At 28.0% G+C, this 6031-nt stretch overlaps 1 long non-coding RNA gene across 2 annotated transcripts; it reads left to right on the top strand.

The window, feature by feature from the left end:
• The first annotated feature begins 1371 nt into the window (after positions 1-1371).
• Positions 1372-4458, top strand: LOC133818978 (uncharacterized). 2 transcript variants are annotated; one of them, XR_009886177.1, is made up of 5 exons: positions 1372-1831; positions 2507-3384; positions 3535-3608; positions 4081-4138; positions 4248-4458. It is a non-coding gene; the product is annotated as an uncharacterized LOC133818978 (long non-coding RNA). The 2 variants fall into 2 exon arrangements; XR_009886176.1 differs by having other exon boundaries at positions 1372-3384.
• The last annotated feature ends 1573 nt before the right edge of the window (positions 4459-6031 follow it).

The following is a 6031-nucleotide window of genomic DNA, read 5'->3' as shown; positions in this document are numbered from 1 at the left end:
ATTAATTAATCATTTTTTAAATAAAAAAATTAGAAAACCACAAATTATAAGGAAATAGATAAATCATATATTATTGATTCTAGGAAGCCACATAACTCTCATTTATATAAATACTAGATACAAGCAACGTGTAATAGGGGTGAACATTTAACCCGAAAAACCTGCAAACCCGCAACCCGAAAACCCATTTTTTGGGAAAACCCATCGGATTCGGGTTAAATCCGACCCGAACCCGACAAAAGTCGGGTCGAGTTCGGGTTTGGATTTTGTTAAACTCGGGTTCAGGTTCAAACCCGAAATCTAAAAAGATGGTATTTTTGAAAATTTTGGCTTTTCGACCCAAAAACCAATAGCCCTAGCCCAACCCAAAATCTGAAAAAAAAAATAGTATTTTTGAAAAAAAAGTGTAAAAATATGGTATTTTTGCAAAATTTGGCTTTTCAGCCCAAACACATAAATGGCCCAGCCCAACTCAAATCAAACCCGAACCCGAGTAAAACCCGAAACCCGAAAATTTCGGATCGGTTTCGGTACCATTTTTCTCAACCTAAAACCCGTAAAACCCGAACCCGATGAACCCGAAACCCGAAAATCCGACCCGTGTGCACCCCTAACGTGCAATACACGTTTGCTTAGTTTTAAAATTGTAAACATTGTCTATAATTTTAATAAAAACGGGTTCACTGTTTTTTTTAATATATATATATATATATTAGAATGAATTATAATTCTATAATATATATAAATATGTATATCAATAATCTCTACATATATGATATCTAAACACAACGTTGACATAGATATATATTTATATGACTACATGACATATATATAAAATACAATAATATTTAAAAAGAAATAATAATAGAAATAAAATAAGAATAGAAAAAGTCATAGTGTAGACAGTAGTATATATTCATAAACTATTTTTAGTTTATAATATATCTCACAATGTCATTTGGTGAATTTGATGAAGAAAAAAAACTTCAATCACTTGATAAAAAATAAATTATCACACAAATTTATAAGATAAAAAAAATTATATATGCTTCTATTATTTTTAAATAAATATGATTTAATTATTTAAATTATCATAAAATATCTTATAAATATCATTTTTCAATAATTTAATTATTTAATTTTATTTAAATTTAAGTTTAAGTTATACTGTTAAATATAAAAATATTCTATTAAAGTAAAAAAAAAAAAAAGTTAAAACCAAAAATTAAAGATACAGATATAACTACAGGGATTTTGATATTAAAAAACGTAATAGGCTTTCCACGTTTTTTTAAATAAGGACCATAGATAAAGATTAAGTCAAACCATCAAACCATTAATTATATGTAATATCATTTTAGGATTAGCGTTACTCCAAATGTACGAAAATAACCCTTTACATTTTTTTTCTTTTTTTTCTTTCTTTGCCCTAGAATCTCTCTCTCTCTTTTTCCCGCCCTCTCTCTCAACCATGATCTCCTTCTCACTTCACGACATTATCTCCTCCAGTTCTCTGTCCATTCTCTAGTGACACCGGCACCAACGACGAAGCTCTTCTCTCCTACAATGCGTAAGAATTTTAATACGTTTGCTGCTTTAATCACTCTGATCGCGCCAAGGGTTTCAGTGGAGGAACAAGTGCATCCGATTGGCAACTGAGGACCGCCAGAGCGAATTCGCTACCATATAGGAAGCTACTGAGGATGCCAAAGTTGTAGAAGACGAAGAGAAAAGTCAAACATTGACCACGATAATTGATGCTACAGTTTCTAATTGATTTTGATGAATATCTTGGAATGGCTTAATTTGTTGCTCTATCTCCATCAATTATGTATGTTGCGCTCTTCATTTAGGTTGTGATTTTTACTTTCAATTAGATGTATTAATCTACTTTAAGAGTTATTATGATTTGATGTGAGTCGAACTTGTTTATGCTTTGTTTTCTTACTGTATTGTATATGCTCTATTTTCACTTTATTGTTTATGCTGATTGAATTGTATCATATATACTTGATTGATCTATACTTCTGCCTTTTCAATTTGATGGTTTCTAGAGCTTATTGACTAATAACTCGTAGCTTCAATTGTTTCAATAAATTGTTGCTTAGACTTTGTGAGTGAGTTAGAGAGTGAGATGGCTACTATGTTGTAAAACATTAAGTACATTCTGACTATTTCGTTAGTGATGAGAAAGTGAGTGTTAATAATCTTTATCATCATTCGTTGTTGTGTTGTGCTTTAAGACTTAATACTATGTTCTTTATTTCTAGGTCTTTCTTCTATGTATCTATGTAATGATCGATCTGTTATACCAAATTAATTATGAAGTTTCTTGATGATCACTGTCTATGTCTATATATATATTGATATTGCAGAAATAGTTTTTGTAAAAACACAACTCTTTTATAGTTTTAATTAAGTATCTATATTGTTGATTTCCTCTGCGATTTTGTCTTATTGCTTTTATAAGTTTCCATAGTCTTTTTTTGACCAAGTATTTTTGCAGATTTGTTATAAAAAATGTAGGAGTACACTGAAGATGACCCAAAATTTGACATTATGATTCTTGTTTCTTATTACTGTTTGGTTAGTGAGAATGTGAGTGTAATTATCGTTCTCCTTTCTTTTCTACATAAACCTATCATCATAAATATATATTAATGGTATTAGTAAATTAATATTGATACAGTTGTTGCTCCTGCTTATGGTTGCAAGTGCCATATGTGAGGTTATTTCATATGATGCTGCTTCTATTGAGAAAGCTAATATTCAGATCAGAAGTTCTCCTGTTAACAGATGAAAATGTTGATTTTTTCACCGATTAGTTTTGCCTTTTGATTATTGCCTTTGATCTTTGTTTTGGTACCCTTCTTTTAAAACATTTTTCATGTCAATCACCTTATTATATTCTTAAGCTATGAGGGTTACTGGACCAAAAATTTTAGGAGCAGACATAGAAGAAAAACTTGGAGATATAAATCAGCCTTTAATTACTACTATAGACTCATTGTTGGCCTTTGAGTTACGATATCTATTTATTACTTACCTTTAGAAGTAATTTACTTTAAACATTTTAAATCTACTGTGATTTTATTACTATTGAAAATATTGTACTCTATAAAATCTGCTTATGGTTGCAAGTTCTATATGGAGTATTACTAATTTGATTTCTTATTGTTGGACCGAGGATGAGGAGCTGTAAACAACAGAATTTAAACCATGAAAAAGCATGTTGTGTTATATTAAGAGGAGATGATTCAGGTGTGGATGCATTACATATTTATGCTAGGCAATTGAAAAGGAAGGTTGAAGGAGGAGAGAATATCTACAAAGTCCAGTTAGCATGTGTCTTCATTCCCTTGTATTCACCAATTATTTAGTCTGGTATTCTTCAAGCCTGGAACTTAATTTCAGCCTCTGTTTATTTTTTATCGCATGCATTATCCATTTTACTTCACATCATGTTTCTTGAATTCTTTTTAGTAATATTAAAACTAACTGTAACATTACATTTAATGATGTAACTAATAATAGAAGAATTACATGTCCCCTGCTTGGAAGTGTGAGATGAAGCCATTGAAAAAGAAAAAGGCCTCATGAGCAAGAAGGTATTTCATATACAATAAATGCCTTATTGTATATCGACTTAGCCTTTTGGATTATTTAATGCTCTTTTTGTATATGTGCAATCAAGAGATTTCTATTGGCATGTATTGCTTATATTGCGTGCTTATACTGCATGCAGATGTCTAGAATATGTTGTATGTAGGATTTTAGCCTCATCTTTTTCATTCTCTAGTTGACTTCGATTTTAATTCTATAGCTAATTATTCCAGAGAGATTTTTTATTCCAAAATTAACTCTTTATTAGTCTCATTCTGTATCTCTATCTATATGTCATGTTTTTCCAAAATAAAATAAAAAATTAACGAGGACACTTATATATCTATATATATTTTAACTATAAAGGTCTGTATCCTTGCATAATTATTTTTTATTATTCTTTGCATATATATGGATTTATATATATATTTAACTTTCTCTTTATTTGCTTATGACTTTCATACGCATACACTGAAGCTTTCAAAGATTTATAAGAATAAGGATCGTATGAGATTACAATTAGCCATCCTATGAGGTATGAGTTTAGTTATGGTGCCGATTTTTTTAGACTGTTATACTTATTGGTTATGAAGATAACATATGAGTTTTATTTTCTTATTGCATATTTTTACTCTGAAATCTAGGTGATGAAGAGAGCTATACAAAATTTGGATGCTTGTAATTAATAAAGAGAAAGCATTGGACAAATGTTACAATTTGTATTTTATTGGACTTGTTAGACATTATATTCTAAGCATGAGTACTTTTATTATGGTATATTTTTTACTTAATTTTTTTTATTTGGGACACATGTATTGGATATTTTGGTTAATACAAGAAAATACATTAGACTTGATCAAATTCTTATTACATTATTGGGACAAATAGTAGGCATTATAAAATTTGACAATTTCACTTCAAAAGTGTTATAAAAAACACAAAATATAACATTAACAAAGAGTTATTATTACAAAAATATAACAATAATAAAATACAATATTCCTTAATACATAACATAAGAATTTTGTAATTAAAAACACTAAAATTACATTTTGAAAATGTAATTAATAACTATAAGATTACATTTGGTTAATGTAATTAAATGAAAAAAATATTTGACATAAAGAGCCATAACATTTATATAATGTAACTATTTACAATATATAACACCAAAACAATGTTATAATAGTTTATTTTACGGCAAGACTTTTAATATTATGGGTAGACTTAACATAACTTACTAAAGTGTTATAAACCATGTTTGATAATACTTTTTGAGAGTTATGGTGAATATTTTTTCTTGTAAATTTCATAAACTCAAAAAAAAAAAATAGGGGCTGGCAAAGTTTTGTGTTTTTGTTTCTTTAATCCAGAAAATAAAAATAAGTTTTTTATTTTTCATTTTTTTATTTTTGAAAATAAAAACATGTTTACTAACGATTTCCTTTTAAAAATAAAAGAAAAATTGTGTAAAGAGGAGAGGAGAAAAAATGGCTTTGGCACAATGGCTTCCGAGGAAGAAACGGAAAAAAAAATTAAAAACATTCAAAAGTTGTTTTTATATTTTATAAAATTTTAATACAACTCTTTAAAATTTTATATTTTAGAAAGTCACGTCACTTTTATATAGCTTTCATCTATATATAAATATATAGATATATAGATTGTATTAATGAAATAAGTGAATGTTAACCAAATAGGATTGATTGACGAATAACATTCTAAAAAAACTAATCATAATCAATTCAATCTAATTTATATAACATATAATAAATTTAATTTTATACAATATATTAAAAAAAAACTAAGAAAACATATTAGTCTCATCAACTAATAACTGATGCCATATTAACATTTATATTGATTATAAGTTTTTAACAACTCAAGGATGAATATTGTCCAACTAAAATATTATTTTAAATAATAAAGAAAAATCTTTTCCGTACACCAAGCAATTGATTTTATCAAGCTTTCATTGGATTACTAAGAAACAATATGGATTAAAATCTGTTCCCTGAATACATATTTTATTCTTTTTTTATTTTGGGTGTGATATAGGTATCTATAATTGTGCATACTCAACACCTCCTGTAAAGCTTCATCTTTCAAAACAACACGTATACTATATGCATGCAGCTGCAACTTCCCCGCTTGAAGACTGGTAGCACCTGTACTTTTACAACATATATATATATAGAGATAAAATCAGCTGCCGACTATATGTCCAGCGATATATATTTATATAAACTAAGCTACTACAGTATTTCATTCTCAAATCATTTCAAAAAAAAAATTACGAAATATAATCATGTTTCAAGCGTCTAATAATGAGTAGCATCGAGCATTTTTTTCCCGTCCTATAGATTGCATAAACCATTTTAATGAATTCCTTTCAATGATCATAAATTAGCTAGTGGCCTCAATTGAA

Source organism: Humulus lupulus, chromosome 2, assembly GCF_963169125.1.
Source record: "Humulus lupulus chromosome 2, drHumLupu1.1, whole genome shotgun sequence".
NCBI lineage: Eukaryota > Viridiplantae > Streptophyta > Magnoliopsida > Rosales > Cannabaceae > Humulus > Humulus lupulus.
The sequence above is the reverse complement of the archived record's forward strand: the minus strand, read 5'-3'. Positions and strand labels throughout refer to the sequence as shown.